Source organism: Triticum aestivum, chromosome 3D (assembly GCF_018294505.1).
Source record: "Triticum aestivum cultivar Chinese Spring chromosome 3D, IWGSC CS RefSeq v2.1, whole genome shotgun sequence".
Classification (NCBI taxonomy): Eukaryota; Viridiplantae; Streptophyta; class Magnoliopsida; order Poales; family Poaceae; genus Triticum; species Triticum aestivum.
Window position 1 is genome coordinate 231,816,710 of NC_057802.1, and position 18,349 is coordinate 231,835,058.

Sequence of the window (18,349 nt, forward strand, 5' to 3'; positions counted from 1 at the left end):
TCGTATGCATCAGCCGAAGCTTATTAGACGTCAGCGGCTGAGCTGCGCGCGCCGGGTTGGACTGCGTAAGCACCTGCCTTGTTGAAGGAGGTAGCTAGGTCTGCTCACCGGCCGCCCACGCAACATGCAGGAGTTCCCGGGGCGATGGCCCATGACCCCTGGGGGCATAGGTTTAGTCCGGCGTGCTGGCCTCTCTATTAAGCCTAGGTTGGGTTGCGGCGTATTGTTTGACCGAGGCCGGGATGACCCAGGAAAGTGTGTCCGGCCGGAGTTAATCGAGCGTGGTGGGTAAGTTGGTGCACCCCTGCAGGGAAGAAAACATCTATCGATAGCCTGTCCTACGGGAACAGACACTTGGAGTTGTATCCCGATCGATACAACTAGAACTGGATACTTGTGATGAGTAATGGATTGTGATGATAACTGGATAGTATGGCTCTAGGATTGCTTTCTCGTAGGGAGTCGAGAAAGGATCTCTGGCCGAGGTTGATAACACTACTACTACTTTACTTTATGCTACTCTACTTCCTCCTGTTGCTGCAAGATGGTGGTTTCCAGCAGATGCTAGTCTTCGATAGGACTAGGTTCTCCCCTCTATTCTAGCTTTTCTGCAGCCCAATCCACATATACAGCCTTCCTTTGATAATGTTGCATATGTAGTGTAGATCCTTGCTTGCGAGTACTTTGGATGAGTACTCACGGTTGCTTTGCTCCCCCTTTTCCCCCTTTCTTCTTCTTTCCGGTTGGTGCAACCAGATGTCGGAGCCCAGGAGCCAGATGCCACCGTCGATGCCTACTACCACGTGGAGACCGCTGACGACCAGGAGAAGTTATGAGGCTCCCAGGCAGGAGGCCTTGCCTTTTCGATTGATGTTGCTTTTGTGCTAGCCTTCTTAAGGCAAACTTGTCTAACTCATGTCTGTACTCAGATAATGTTGCTTCCGCTGACTCTTGTGTATTCGAGCCCTCGAGGCCCCTGGCTTGTAATATAAAGCTTGTATTATTTTAATTTGTGTCTAGAGTTGTGTTGTGATATCTTCCCATGAGTCCTTGATCTTGGTCGTACACATTTGCGTGTATGATTAGTGTACGACTGAATCGAGGGCGTCACAAGTTGGTATCAGAGCCGACTGCCTGTAGGTAGCCCCTTTCCAACTCCTTGTCCGAAGTTGAGTCTAGTCACTACAAAAACTTTTACTAACATGGCTGTGTGTCTTACGGGCCCACGTCGCCATTGGGTGGTATTAGGATCTTTTGTTCCTCATCTATACTCTGGGACTCTGATCTCTCGTCTATTCGGGTTAAACATTTTACTAACTCTGACATTAGGTTCTCGTACCCACTTCCTCCCAGAGAGCCCCGACATTATCGATGATCGCTTGCTTCGCCAAAAGATTCTGTGAATACTCCTCGATGTTCCTCAAGACCCTATGCCAACTGCCTTGCAATTCCTGACCACCGATAATCCCCCTCAATAACATCCTTGCCGCTTGTACCTTCATCCCCAGTTGCTCCTGTTGTTAAGGGATACCCCTAGTACTCTCCGTTGTTCTGAGAATCCTTTGTGCCTTCTGCTTTGCAGCTTCTTTTGCATTGCGAATAATTCCTCACACTTACCGGGGATCCGTTCATCCCCAGTTGTTCATGTGTTTCACAAAAGTCTTTGAAATACTATTCGATCTTTCGATAATCCTCAACAGCCTGTTGTTCTTAAAATTCTTGCTTGTTTGCATTATGGATAATCCCATAAGTCTTGTAATCTTATTGGCATCCTTTGTCACTATCCTTTTGAGTCTGTTGATTCAATATGTTGCGGATACTTGCAATCCGCAGTTGGATCATAGAATTCATCCTTCCGTCTTGGACGTCATTTGACCAAGAGCTGTTTCTCGACCAATCAAATTGCTGTCGATTGTATCCCTAAGGTTTTTCAACTTACTTATCTTTTGATCAGAGCGTCTGCTTCTGATCTTCTATTTTTGAAATCATGATTTCTTTGCATTTAAGCATCGAATTATTCAGATGTTTCTATAATCTGAAGCCTTTGCATTCTTTCTTCTTCTGGTTGAGTACTGATGCTCACATCAGATCCTATGTGGACCGCCAGATCCTTTGTTGGATTTTATCGGGCAACGTCCTTCATATTCAATAACCTTTTTAGCCTTTCCTCGGATACATAATGCCTTTGGTAAATTGTATCCTCTGCCTTCTCAACCATGCTCCGCCTTCGAGCTTGTGTTATATTACTCCTGAGGTTTGTGGTATATGTTCCTAAGATGCCCCTATGGGTTGAACCTATGCCTTCCCTAATCCATGTGAACCCGAGAGTTTTCACGAGTCATACTCTTCTGGTGTTTTGCCTGATATGGTTTCAACACTACAACTTCATCGAAAGCGAGAAGTAAATGAAATGATATGCATTGAAGAAGTGGGAGTCGACCTTGAACTTGTGTTCATGCCCGTGGACACGATGTAGATCTTATCATGGAAGCTTCTCTTAAAATTAATTATCCCCTTGGTATAAGCTCATCTTGCATCTTTAAATTGATTCTCTGCAATCGTGGTTCCGACCATATTTTCTCCTTGATTCCATTTCCTGGACAAGTTAAAATACTTGTCTTTTGCAGATCATTTCATCTGTCCAACCTCTATTTTGATCTACCTCGAGTATTGCCCCCTGTTATCTCGAGGATATTGTGTCATTGCACTACCTCTTGTGAATTCTCGTTGGAATGATACTCCATCACATCATTCCTAGCCTGATCAGCTATATCATTATCGTACTAAAAAATTTAACTGTGCTACCTGGTCCTTCTTCCCGGAGCACAACTTCCAACAATGAGCTAAGCTTACATCGATCTTCCTTGTCTTATCATTTTTCGCCTTGAACAGCAAGTTTGATTTCAACTTTGTGACGTACTCGTGGTTTCAATAACCTTTCGCTTCATTATTTCTTTGACTTGATGTCATTGCCGATCGAGTACATCTTCATGAAACCTCTCGACAAATATGTCGTGATCGTCATCAACATTCTGAGCTCTTCTAGGATTATTAATTAAATTCATGATGAGAAATGCCATCCTTGCCCCTCGATGATTTGTGTTATCATCGACAACATTCTTGCCTTCCCCCAACACAAACTTGTTCTTATAATTTTGGAAATACATCCTTTTTGACATGTCGATGTATTGCTGCTGAACCCATCGACCACCTCCTCGTCTTTTCCTTGATAAAATTGCACGAGATGTTCTAGAAATTCCTGGTGGATCCATTGTGTTCCCAAAGCCTGACCTTTACCTGATGACCATGCCAATGCTATCCCGAAGCATGGTTGTGGTACTCCGAACATCAACAAGAACATTGGTAGCGCAATGCTAAATCTTCTTGATCAATTATCCAAACACCGTTGTATGGGTAAACCTCATAAATTCCTTGCCCCTTTGTCTAACTGGTTTCATACTTGGAGCCCTATCATGTATATCATGTTATGCCTTTCCTTAGGAAACATATACTCTTGATACCCAGGTATAAACACATTTTCCTTGCCATTGGTCTATTTCATCTGATAATCACATTTTTTCTTTCCATTGTTTTGTTTAACCTTTCTTGTGATCTAACTTGTCTGACCAGAGATAATTCCCTTCTCATGTAAACACCTCGGTGTACAAGCTCTGTCAGTAAGACCTTATTACTATTGTTGTAGACATTCCGGTAGCCACCGATGGATGGGAAATTTGCCTATTGGTCTGCCTCGTTCAACGAGCAGGAAAAATAGTTCTCTTCGTCCCTCGCCCTTGGTACCAACGTTGTTGCCAACATAAATGACAGATTTTTCTCTGACATGCCTTACTATCATGACCATGCAAGATGCCATCCTCCTTTCTACCCCTTAACCCACATGGTGGGCCCATAACCCACAGTTCCACAGGATCGGAACCTGACTCTCCTGTACAACCTTGATTCCGAAATATTCCTGGCACTCGGCTTCGTATGTAATACACGAGCTAACTTCCTCACCATGTTTCATTTCGGTATCAGAGGCAACATTATTCTTCTTTGCTCTGAACCCCCCCCAATCATTACTTGTTTTAGGCATCCGCTGGATGCCTACCTAGTTGAAACTTGTTGAACCTCCTTATAGCACTCTCGATACATTTGTTGGTGCTTCTAAAATCTCCTTCCTTGAGAAACTACTGGATGCTCATCCTTTCAGACATTCGTCCTTATAGCTTCCCCCTTACTCCAGCTCTTAAATCTCGGGACAAGATTTCTTGTAGTGGAGGAGATTTGTAACGCCCGGTTAATCAAGCTCCAGTAATCCCCTACTAATGATGCCAAATCATCACTGTTACTATTGCTAATCTCACTTTGATTCAAAACCGATACAAATTCAAACTCGAAATTTAAAGTCAAAAGTTCCAATTTGCCAAACATGAAAACTAAAATGTTCAAAGGGTGGCAAATAAATCCATGATATTTGTCATGTTGGAACCAACCTCTTTTGGATTTCGAAAGTGCCCCTGGAAATTATTTAGTGATCCAGCAGCATTTAAAATTGGCCTCTTAAATTTCTAAAAATAGTTGGACAACTACTTTCGGCCTTAAACTTTTTGTGACTCTTAGAATTAATGTGCTTCTTTTAGTTGACAAGTCTCTTTTCTATCAAAACTATTTTAGTTTTAGAATTTATATGAAGACAAAAAAGGGGTTTAAGAAAGAGAAAAAAAAGGCAAAGAGAGAAAGGAAAAGCCCTGACCTCCCCTCTCACTTGGCCTCGGCCCAGCTGGACCGCCAGGCCGGCCCACCCCTCCTACATCAATCCCCGCTCCACCGAACCCTAGAGCCCAACCCCACTCCCCCACGATCCCCTCAAGCTCCTTCCCCCGACCCGATCTGGATCGGCGCAGCCGGCGCCCCCGTCCCCCGACGCGCTCGCTGTCCCCGTCGCCAATGTCGCCACTCGACGCCCACCCCCACAGCGCGGCCTCGCCTTCCTCCACTCCTTCCCCTCTCTGTGCTGGATCCGGGCGATCCCCATCGCCCCTGACCCCACCTCTCCCGCGCTGGCGCTGACCAGCGCCTCCCATCGCCGCCCGACAGCGACGGCCTTCCCCGACGCGCCCGACCCGTCGGCCATGGAGGCCCCGTGCGCCCGCTGCTTCACCTCAAGCAGGCCACCTCCTCGCGCCGTCCCCGTCTCCACTCAACCTCAAGCGGGGCCACGCCTGAAGACCGCTGCCTCCACCCTGCCGCTCTTCCCGACGAGCTCGCGCCGCCCTCCCCGAACGCCACCCCGAACACCCTCGTCGTGAGCTCCCCCTTCGACCTTCGCTGTTTTCTCGTTCGGTTTCCCCCCGCCGTGGCCACCTAGTCGTGCCACCGCGCTCTCTGTGGCCGCCGCGATGAGCGTGCGCTTTTCCTTCGTAGTTGTCGTCGCTCTATCCTATACCAGCTAGAACTGCCGGCACTAGTAGATGCGCCGATGCGCTGGTTTGAATGATAGGCCCTGCTGTTTGTTTGGTCGCCGGAGACGCATTCCGGCGTGGCGCCGCCTCCAGTGTAGCTCGTCGCCGGCGCGCTCAATATTAAGTCGGCCGCTGTCTCAATGATGCGTGGGCCCGAGAAACAAACAATTGGATTAGATGCTAATCTAGCCACTAGTAGACGTTGCCGGCCTGGCCCCGCTAGCTAATTATTCCAATAATTAAAATCCGTTAAAAGAAAAAACTGATTCAATGACATGTGGGTCCCATTGGACCCTTTGAACAGTCAACATTGACCAATCAAGTGTTGACTGGGCAGTTGACTGGGCCCTCTGTCAGCCCCACACAGCCACGGGCTGGGTGTACTTTTGGGTACACTTAGCATTTCTAATCTATTTTCGAATATTATTAATTTCAGAAAATTATTTAAATCTTTGAAAATTCATATAAAATAAACATAGGTCGGATGAAAATGTTTTCTACATGAAAGTTGCTCAAAACGACGAGACGAATTGGAATACGCTCTCCGTTCATCTGTCGCATGCCCCTAGCATAACGAACATCGAACTTTTCCCCTCCAGTACGTTTGTCCGAAAATGCCTAACACTGGGGAAACATTCCCGGATGTTTCCCCCCTTCGTCGGTAGCGTGTAGTGCCGCGTTAGAACACACCTAGTGCTGCTTATTGTCATGTCATGCTTTATATTTGCTTGTACTTACTGTTTCTTCCCCCTCTTCTCTCTGGTAGACCCCGATACCGATTTCGATGCCCCTGTGATCGACTACGTCGACAACGACCCTCCTTCTTGTCTGAGCAACCAGGCAAGCCCCCCTTTTGATCATCCCGATATCGCCCATTCCATTCTCTCTTGCTTGCATTAGATTTTGCTATTGTTATTGTTTGCTCCTATTCTGATGCATAGCCTGCTTTTGTAACCTGCTCTTTGTTACCTACCTGCTTATCCTAAACTGCTTAGTATAGGTTGGTTAGTGATCCATCAGTGACCCCCACCTTGTCCTTGTTGCCCGTGCTTCATAATCGAAGACCCGATCAATGGGATCGAAGACCAGGCCCCGACACCGCACATCACTTTCCCCTTAGTTGTTCGGCACTAATGGGTTACTATCGAGTGCCGGGGGGGAGACCTCATCAGCACTTCTGATGTTACCCTGTAGTGTAGCTATTCGGTCGTGGTCATCGAGGGTGATTCCGCCTTAACCACTTCTGGTACGACTCTGTCGTGCAACCCCTCAAGTGTGAACTTCGAGGGTGGTTCCTCTTACGTTCACCTTGATGATTACATCGAGTGGAATCCGTCAAGGGTGATTCCTCAGGTTTTCCCCTTGGTGTTAGACACACAGTTACTATGGTTACTATGACTTTACACTGAACCATGTTACTAAAGACGGGTCGGCTCTGAGGGGTACCCGTGCGAGCTTAATTGCGAGTGATGTGGAGTCGGGTTGACCTGGAGGGTGCCCGCGAGATGATTACGAGGCGTGGCCGAGCATTCCTAGCCCTTGCCGCAAGTCCTCGAGACGGGGCAACGGGGTCACATCTTTCGTGAGTCTCTGCTTGTTACCGCGTGCTCCTAATCCACTACGATTTGGATATTTGATCCGAGGGGCCTCTGGCCTGATAGCACTAACCATCACGTGGGCATTGTATGGGCGTTCTGTGTCGTATGCATCAGCCGAAGCTTATTAGACGTCAGCGACTGAGCGGCGCGCGCCGGGTTGGACTGCGTAAGCACCTGCCTTGTTGAAGGAGGTAGCTAGGTCTGCTCACCGGCCGCCCACGCAACGTGCAGGAGTTCCCGGGGCGATGGCCCATGACCCCTGGGGGCATAGGTTTAGTCCGGCGTGCTGGCCTCTCTATTAAGCCTAGGTCGGGTTGCGGCATATTGTTTGACCGAGGTCGGGCATGACCCAGGAAAGTGTGTCCGGCCGGAGTTAATCGAGTGTGGTGGGTAAGTTGGTGCACCCCTGCAGGGAAGAAAACATCTATCGATAGCCTGTCCTACGGTAACAGACACTTGGAGTTGTGTCCCGATCGATACAACTAGAACTTGATACTTGTGATGAGTAATGGATTGTGATGATAACTGGATAGTATGGCTCTGGGATTGCTTTCTCGCAGGGAGTCGAGAAAGGATCTCTGGCCGAGGTTGATAACACTACTACTACCTTACTTTATGCTACTCTACTTCCTCCTATTGCTGCAAGATGGTGGTTTCCAGAAGATGCTAGTCTTCGATAGGACTAGGTTCTCCCCTCTATTATGGCTTTTCTGCAGCCCAGTCCACATATACAGCCTTCCTTTGATAATGTTGCATATGTAGTGTAGATCCTTGCTTGCGAGTACTTTGGATGAGTACTCACGGTTGCTTTGCTCCCCCTTTTCCCCCTTTCTTCTTCTTTCCGGTTGGTGCAACCAGATGTCGGAGCCTAGGAGCCAGATGCCACCGTCGATGCCTACTACCACGTGGAGACCGCCGACGACCAGGAGTAGATAGGAGGCTCCCAGGCAGGAGGCCTTGCCTTTTCGATCGATGTTGCTTTTGTGCTAGCCTTCTTAAGGCAAACTTGTCTAACTCATGTCTGTACTCAGATAATGTTGCTTCCGCTGACTCTTGTGTATTCGAGCTCTCGAGGCCCCTGGCTTGTAATATAAAGCTTGTATTATTTTAATTTGTGTCTAGAGTTGTGTTGTGATATCTTCCCGTGAGTCCTTGATCTTGATCGTACACATTTGCGTGTATGATTAGTGTATGATTGAATCGAGGGCGTCACAATATTGCCCTCCCCAAGATGGGAGATTTTTTGCTGATGATGAGGACGATGATTTCCCCCTCCGGGAGGGAAGTTCCCCCAGCGGAATTTCTCCACCGGAGGGCAAAAGTGCTCCTGCCCAAGTTCCGCCTCGAGATGACGGCGCTCCATCCCGAAAGTCCTCTCCTTATTTTTTTCTAGGTCAATTTGACTTATATACCAGAAGATGGGCACCGAAGGTGGGCCTGGGTGAGCACAACCCACCAGGGTGCGCCTGGGCTCCCTGGCACACTCAGGTGGGTTGTGCCCGCCTGGTGGGCCCCCTCTGGTAGTTATTTGCTCCAATAATTCTTAAATATTCCATAAAAAATCCTCGTGAAGTTTCAGCTTGTTTGGAGTTGTGCAGAATAGGTGGCCTGACGTAGCTTTTCCAGGTCCAGATTTCCAGCTGCCGGAATTCTCCCTCTTGGTGTGTACCTTGCAAATTATGAGAGAAAAGGCATTAGAATTACTCCAAAAATCATTATTATGGATAAAAACATTATAAATAACAGTAAGAAAACATGATGCGGAATGGACGTATCACCCGTGTACTCAAGTCTCCTTCTTTGGCGGTGGTGGTGATGATGAAGTAGTAGGCTTGTCCTTCGGCTTCCAAGGCATAGGTTCCACATCATAAAAAGATGAACGTGTCTTTGGGGTCCTGAAATTTGTAGCTAAACTCATACCTTTATACTTGGCTTCATACTCAAAGTTCTGATTTTGCAAATCATAGATTTGGGCATGAAGGAAATCGATCCTGTCATTGAGCTTGAAGATGGCATCTCCGATCTCTTTGCTGTCAAACTTGTGCTCACGGGAGAATTCCGTGATCATGGAGTGGTTAGCGCTGAGTCCATGCTCCACCATGCCCTGGCACTTGAAGATCTCCTGCTCCACCGCTTCCAGCCTAGCCTTCTGGCTTCCGGTCTTCTTAGGCCCTTGAACGTCCCGGATATGAAGCACCCCTCATGCATCTCGATCTCCTAAGGGTGTTTCCCCACCCCCGGAAGGTAAGGGTTGATGACCTTCTCAAAGAATTTAACCTTGGATGAGCTTGGAGGTGCCATGACGATCTAGATCTGTCAGAAAAACACCCCAAAACAAGAACAGAGGAGAATCTCGTGATATGGTGGTCAAAACATTAGGAGGTATATATAATGATTTTTTCAGGCAGGACAAGTAATATGGAAGAAAAACGGAGATGAGAGAGTCCACGAGGGGGCCAGAAGCCTGGGAGGCACGCCTAGGGGGGTAGGGCGCGCCGCTCGGGCTTGTCGCTCCCGAGTGCACTTTTTAGACTGTCTAATTTTTAAAATATTCTAAAATGGACAGAAAGTACTTTTATGGAACTTTTGGAGTCGGTTTACTTACCGTACCACATACATACCCCTTTTCAGGGGTTTGGAGCGTTCCAGAAGGTTTCCCTTATGTGTTCTTCTGGTGTCATAGTTTGAGTAATATTGGTTTCAATGTTAATGGGTGTACCTGAGATATAATATTTAGTTCTTTGCCCATTAACCACCCTCGAATTAGTGCCTTCGGCGTTGTTTATCTTGATAGCTCCGGAATGATAAACTTCTTCAGTGATATATGGTCCTTCCCATTTAGAGAGAAGCTTTCATGCAAAGAATCTTAAATGATAATTGTATAGTAAAACTTGCATCACCTACTCTGAATTTCCATTTTTGGATTCTTTTGCCATGCCATCTTTTATTTTTTTCCTTAAGTAACTTGGCATTTCATAAGCTTGTGTCCTGCATTCATCTAGAGAACTAATATCAAATAACCTATTTTCACCGACAAGTTTGAAATCATAATTAAGTTCTTGAATTGCCCAATATGCTTTATGTTCTAACACAAGAGGTAAATGACATGCTTTTCCATAGACCATTTTATAAGGGGACATAGATTTTTATAAGCAGTTTTGTATGCCCATAATGCATCATCAAGTTTCTTAGACCAATTCTTTCTAGATCTATCAATGGTCTTTTGCAAGATCAACTTTATTTCTCTGTTGCTCAATTCAACTTTAACACTACACTTAGGATGATACGGTGATTCAATTCTATGGTTGACTTCATATTTAGCAAGAAGTATACGGAATGCACCATGAATAAAATATGAACCACCATTTGTCATTAAATATCTAGGGACTTCAAACCTCGGGAAATAACTTCTTTATGCATTTGAATTGATGTGTTATGATCAACACTACTAGTTGGAATAGCTTCTACCCACTTAGTAACATAATAAAAAACAACTAGAATATCTGTATACCCATTAGATGAAGGAAATGGTCCCATATAATCAAAACCCCAAACATCAAATGGTTCAATAACAAGTGATTAATTCATAAGCATTTCCTGACGTCTACAAATATTACTAATTCTTTGACATTCATTACAAGAAAGGACAAACTTATGTGCATCCTTGAAGAGAGTAGGCCGATAAAAACCAGATTGTAATACCTTATGTGTGGTTCTGTCTCCAGCATGGTGTCCTCCATATGCCTTGGAATGACACTTCCATAGGATTTGTTCCTATTCATGCTCAGGTACACAATGTCTAATAATACCATCTACTCCTTCTTTATAAGGATGTGGGTCATCCCAAAAGTAATGTCTTAAATTAAATAAGAACTTTTTTATTTTGTTGGTATGTGAAACTAGGTGGTTTATATTTAGCAACAATGTAATTAGCATAGTCTGCATACCAAGGAGTATTATGAGAAGCATTTATAACACCTAATTGTTCGTCAGGAAAACTATCATCAATAGGTAGTGGGTCATCAAGAACATTTTCCATTATAGACAAATTATTAGCTACGGGATTCTCAACTCCCTTTTTATCAATAATATGCAAATCAAATTATTGTAGCAAAAGAACCCACCTAATGAGTCTAGGTTTAGCATCTTTGTTTTCCATAAGATATTTAATAGCAGCATGATCAGTGTGAACAATTACTTTAGGATCAACAATATATGAGCTGAATTTACGACATGCAAACATAACTGCTGAAAATTCTTTCTCGGTAGTAGCATAATTTCTTTGAGAACTTTCTAGAGTTTTACTAGCATAATGGATAACATTCATTTTTTATCAACTCTTTGTCCTAGAATAGCACCAATAGTATAGTCACTAGCATCAGACATAATTTCAAAAGGCAAGTTCCAATCAGGTGGTTGAACAATAGGTGCAGAGGTTAAGGATTTCTTAAGTATTTCAAAGGCTTCTACACAATCATCCTAAGAACAAATGGGACATCTTTTTGCAAAATATTAGTAAGAGGCCTAGAGATTTTAGATAAGTCTTTAATAAACCTTCTATAAAAACCAGCATGACAAAGAAAACTTCTTATACCTTTTATGTCTTTAGGACATGGGATTTTCTCAATCGCATCAACCTTAGCTTTATCTACTTCAGTACCTCGTTCAGAAATTTTATGCCCAAGGACAATACCCTTATTTACCATAAAGTGACATTTCTCCAAATTCAAGGCAATATTAGTTTCTTAACATCTCTGCAAAGCCCAATCAAGGTTTCTCAAGCAATCATGAGAAGAAGTCCCATACACGGAAAAATCATCCATGAATACCTCAACAATCTTTTCACAGAAGTCCCATACATCAGAAGCAGTCATACATCTTTGAAAGGAAGTAGGTGCATTGCATAAACCAAAAGGCATATGTTTATAAGCACAAGTTCCCAAAGGACAAGTAAATGTAGTTTTCTCTTGATCTTGTTTTGATACAGGTACTTGTGAAAAACAGAATATCCATCAAGGAAACAAAAGTGTGTGTGCTTTAGACAATCTTTCTAACATTTGATTAATAAAAGGCAAGGGGTAATGATCCTTTCTAGTGGCTTTGTTCAATTTCCTGAGATCAATTACCATCGTATAACCAGTCACAATTCTTTGGAGGATAAGTTCATTTTTAACATTCGGAACAACAGTGATGCCTCCTTTCTTAGGGACACAATGAACATGACTTACTCATCTACTATCAGCAATGGGATAAATTATACCTGCTTCCAGAAGCTTCAATATTTCATTCTTACCACGTCCTTCATTTTAGGATTCAATCATCAGTGATGATCAACAACTAGTTTAGCATCAGGCTCCATATTAATCTTATGCTGATATAGAGTGGGACTAATGCCCGTAAGATCATCAAGAGTATATTCAATAGCAGTGCGGTGCTTCTTCAGAGTTTTTAGTAATCTATTTTCTTCATGCTCTGAAAGGTTAGCACTAATAATATCAGGATATATCTTCTTTTCATCAAGATAAGCATATTTTAATGTATCAGGTAATTGTTTCAATTCAAACACGGGATCACTCTTAGGTGGAAGAGGGTCCCCAAGAGTTTCAACATGCAAGTTGTGTTTAAGGATAGGTACTTGTTTGAAAAATATATCATCTAACTCATTCCTTTCATTCATATGCATATCATTTTCATGGTCTAGCAAATATTGTTCTAAAGGGTCGATAGGAGGAACAACAATAGAAGCAAGACAAATAATTTCATCCTAACTAGACAATTCTTTTTCATGTGGTTGTATATTAAACTTTGAGAAATTGAACTCATGAGATACATCACCAAATTTAACTCTAACCTTCTCTTTACCACAATCAATTTCAGCATTAAGAGTATTCAAGAAAGGTCTACCAAATATAATGGCACAAAAATTATCTTGTTGTGAACCAAGTACTAAGAAATTAGTAGGGTATTTGATCTTACCACACAAGACTTCAACATCTCGAACAATCCCAAGCGGTGTAATAGTAGCTCTATTTGCTAGCTTAATAGTGACAACAATATCTTCAATCTCAGCAGGTGCAATATCATTCATAATTTCTTGATATAGAGTAAACGGAATAGCACTAACACTAGCACCCATATGACATTAACCATGATAACAATGATCTCCAATCTTAACATAAACAACATGCATGCCCACTACATGTTTATTCTTATTTAGCTTATCGCATTCATTTCTAACGGGTTTGCCAATTCTAGCAGCATCATCGCAAAAATAAATAACATGCCCATCAATATTATCATCCAAGAGATCTTTAACCATTGCAATATTAGGTTCAACCTTAATTTGTTCAGAGGGTCTAGGTGCTCTAATATTACTTTTATTAACCATGGTTGTAGCTTTAGCATGTTCCTTAATCCTAACAAGAAAAGGAGGCTTCTCAATATAGGCAGTAGGCACAACTGGATCAACATTGTAAATGATTGCTTCATCTTTAACTTTAATAGGAACCTCTATCTTTTCTTTAATAGGGGATGATATTTAAACCACTTCTCCTTAGGGATATCAACATGAGCAGCAAAAGATTCACAAAATGTAGCTACTATCTCATAGTAAAGTCCATATTTAGCAGTAAACTTATGAAAAGCATCGGTTTTCATAAAAGAGTTAACACAATCAAACTCAAGGTTTATACCTGACTCATTAGCTTTGTCGAACTCCCAATCTTCAGAGTTTCTTTTAATTCTTTCCAAAAGATTCCACTTGAATTCAATATTTTTCTTCATAAAAGAACCGGTAGAAGAAGAATCGAGCATGGATCGATCATTATGAGAAAGCCGAGCATAAAAATTCTGAATAATAATTTCTCTTGAGAGCTCATGATTGGGGTACGTGTGCATCATGTACTTAAGCCTCCCCAAGTTTGGGTGATACATTATCCTTCACGAGGCCAAAAATTATATATATAATTCGGATCACGATGAAGCAGATGCATATGATAAAACTTCTGATGAAATTCCAATTTCAATCGGCTCCAATCCCAAAGTTCGAATATCATCACATAGCCCATACCATGTCAATGCCTTTCCCTCCAAAGATAAAGGAATACCTTCTTCTTAACTCCATCTCCGGATAAACCTGCTGTCGGTGTCAAAACCGGCGGATCTCGGGTAGAGGGTCCCGAACTGTGCGTCTAAGGCGGATGGTAACAGGAGGCGGGGGACACGATGTTTACCCAGGTTCGGGCCCTCTCAATGGAGGTAATACCCTACTTCCTGCTTGATTGATCTTGATGATATGAGTATTACAAGAGTTGATCTACCACGAGATCGTAGAGGCTAAACCCTAGAAGCTAGCCTATGGTATGATTGTTGTTGTCCTACGGACTAAACCCTCCAGTTTATATAGACACCAGAGGGGGCTAGGGTTACACAGAGTCGGTTACAAGGGAGGAGATCTACATATCCGTATTGCCAAGCTTGCCTTCCACGCCAAGGAGAGTCCCATCCAGACACGGGACGAAGTCTTCAATCTTGTATCTTCATAGTCCAACAGTCTGGCTAAAGGATATAGTCCGGCTATCCGAGGACCCCCTAATCTAGGACTCCCTCAGTAGCCCCTGAACCAGGCTTCAATGACGATGAGTCCGGCGAGCAGATTGTCTTCGGCATTGCAAGGCGGGTTCTTCCTCGAATACTCCATAGAAGATTTTGAACACAAGGATAGTGTCCGGCTCTGCAAAACAAATTCCACATACCACCGTAGTGAGAATAATATTTCCACAAATCTAATCTGCTGACAACTTTTCATAACGTGACATCACACCACGGCCTGGTCATTATTCGAACCGTTTCTCCCAGCCTGCCACTGCACGTTTCACGAGGCAGTTTTTATTGGCACATCTTGTCGAAGCAGAGACCGTGTTCCCCTTATCACGGGATTCTCATCAATACGGGTGTGGGTAACCCAATTGTGCCTGTTCGTATGACTCCTCGATTTTAGGCAAGTTCCAAACGGCCACGCGGAGGACGCTTGATATTCACCCTCTTTATAAAGAGGCCAAGGCATGTCCTTTTCTTCTCGCGCTCAATCGAATTCTTCCCCCACCCCGAGTTCCAACACCCAAGGCTCAGGCTAGGCTGCGGACCTTCAATCATGTCCGGATCCAACCTTCAAGGTCGGTGGATGCCCTCCTCCATCACAGAGGAGGACATCAAGAAGCTAAGAGAAGCCAGGTGTCTGACCGCCGAAATCTCGCACAGGCTGCCTGCTCGAGGGCAGGTCATTCCCACTCCCGAACCCGGCGAGAGTTTCGTATTCATCTCCCACTTCCTCCGATGGCTAGGCTTTAGTCTGGATCCCTTCATTAGAGGGCTCAAGTTCTATTACGGGCTCGATTTCCATGATCTGGCCCTGGATTCCATCCTTCACATCTCGTCGTTCATCGTCGTGTGTGAGGCCTTCCTCCACATCACCCCACACTTCGGCTTATGGCTCAAGAGCTTTAATGTGGAGCCGAAGATGATTAATGGGCGACACGCAGAATGCGGAGGTGCCCTAATAAGCAAAGGCGCCGATGTTCCATGGCCAAAGGGTTCCTTCCCGGAGGTGTCCAGCTTATGGCAACGGGAGTGGTTTTACATCACAGCTCCCCAAGGTACTAAGTGGGTTGCCGCCCCTGCCGTCCGCTCGGGCCCCCCGCCACAACTGGCGTCGTGGATCAACAAGGGGCTGGACTGGGGGCCAGTAAATGATGTGCCGACATTGCAGAATCGCATCCGAGATCTGCTCGAGAGAGATGTCAGCCTTGTCAAGGTAATGCAAGTCATGCTAGTTCGTCGAATCCTGCCTTGCAAACGTCGACCTCTCCGTATGTGGGAGTTCAACCCGGAAGGACCGCGAGCTATTCAATACTTCTTCGGCATGACGCTCGAAGAGATGTACAGATTGTTCTTCGGATCATCAATAAAGTGTCCGGACACCACCGAGGATGCGGGTTTGAGCTGCAATCGTCCAGATACCCAAGTAAGTAGTTCTTCGGCCAAACATGCTGTCTCTTTATTTATCACAACATTATTCTGAAAAGTCGCTCTTTGACTAGGACTGGGTAAAAAAGGCGAAGATGATCAGGTGTTCGGCCCCCCTTCCCGAAGGCTCAACGGATCCAGTACTGACCAGAATGCTTGAGCTCGCGCCTTATCAAGCGCCATCAGGGGAAGATAAAGGGAGGAATAAAGAAGCCGAAAGCGGGCCTCACTCATTGTTCATCCAAACCGGGGGAATTAGTGCCTCCGGGAAGGAGGATAACCGGGGAGAAGGATCTAAAATCCCTTCTCCCCGAGGAAGGAAGAGGACCGCCTCTGAAGGCTTGGAAACAATGGTTTCCAAACGAGGGAAGAAATCTCTGTCAGGGGGCCCTACCCTGGAGGGTATCCTTACTGCACAGAGCCCGCAAGGGGATCAGCCCTCCACCGAGCTGTAAGTAAACAAAAGTACTCTATAGTAAATATATCCTGCTTTATTTCCGAGGACGATAACCGAGACGCATGTCTTGTAGTTCGGATCATAGCCCTTCTCGACAGAGTTCGTCTTCGGGGGATCTTCTTCCGGAGATGATGGAGAGCGAAACGCCTCCCCGTGCCTCCCCGCCTCGTGAAGCTGACGACCCTGAGGTGTCGTCACAGAGGATTTATCCTGATCCGCCAAGGCTAGATGGTAACCCTTCGGCCACCCGAAGTCCGGAGTATTCGGCTCCTAAGGAGAGCAACAGAAAGAGTCCGGGACTGTCTGGTGCGCGACCAGACATACTGATGAATCTTCTGGAGCAAGCGGCTATCTCAGAAGCGCATCGTACGCTAATGGGTACGGTGGTTCAGAGGATTTCATCCGCCGAAAGCGGGTTGCAAGAAGCTTTTATGAGCCTGCTGAGAGGCTTTGAGGTACGCAAAGTAATATATGTGTTTTGACAGTACCGCACACGCTAGGTGTGCCCTATGCAGATAGTAGCCCCTGAGACTCTAGTTGCTGTCGAAAAATGGCGGCAAACAGAGGATCATAGTCCCAGGTAATAATCATGCCGCCTTCATGTGCACGTGGCTGCAGGTCTGGTGGCTAGCCGGACTGGTGAGTTTGCCGAACTGAAGCAGCAACTTGATGCAGCAGATGCCGACATCGTGCTTGTAAACAAGCGGCTTGACGAGGCACAAGGTATGTATTTTCTCCGGTGATCAACACATATTAAGAGGAGCATGATGCTAGTATCTTTAATATGCTGTGACTGCAGATGGAGCTGCCGCCGTGGAGACCCTTCGGGCGGAACTTTCCCGAGCCAAGGAACAAGCCAGGAAGAGTGATGCAGCCGCCTTAAAGGCGGTCGAAGAGCTGAGAGCCGAACAGGCTGCGCATTGCCGGAGCAAAGAGAAAATAGCCAAGATGGCTGTTGAGCTGAAAGATGCCGCCGACCGTTATGAGCTTCTTGAAAAGGAAAGCAAAACGAAGACGGCGGACCTGGAGAATGCCATGGTAGCAGCCAAGGAAGCCCGCTCTAAAATCAGAGCAGCGAAGGAGGAGCTACGTCAAGCTAGAGATATTGTGGCTGGGAAGCCCTTTTTGTTGCGGACGAAGTTCGGAGATCCTAAGTATGCCCCTCTTGATAAATTATAGAGTTCTACAGATGCATACATGGAATTGGCAGCGAGTGCTGCTGATGCGACCGAGTTTTTCAAAGATCAAAAAGATCACGAAGTGGAAAAGCTGTTCTGGTCGTAGTTCAATGCGCCTGTGCGTCCGCTGCTGTTAAATGAGCGAATGGCCGAGTGGGCCGAGCTCCATAGGTTGTCCGGGCTTGCCATGAGGTCTGTTGTGGATCATTTTTGGCCGGAAGGACCAAGGCCGAATAGTTATTTTGTCCTGGTGCAACGATTCCTTGGTGCTGTGCCGCATATCGACGCTATGAAGAGGTCGGCGTGCATAGAGGGTGCGCGGATGGCTCTTGCCCGTGTCAAGACATACTGGGCAGAGATGGAGGCCACCGCTATTGCAACCCAGAGTTCGGTCGTAGGCCGGGTATCGACCGAGCACTATTTTGAAGAAGTCCTAGAAGGCGCTCGTTTAATATAGGCTCAGTGCTAGAAGAGTATCATGTTCTAGTGACATGTAACCCAATTGTAAGAACAATGTTATTTGAATTATAAAGGCTTTGTTTATACTTTTGCCTAAAAGTATTATGATGCCTCCTTTGCGGCTGTTTATGTATATATGTATATAACCTGAAAGTTTGCAGTCGTCGG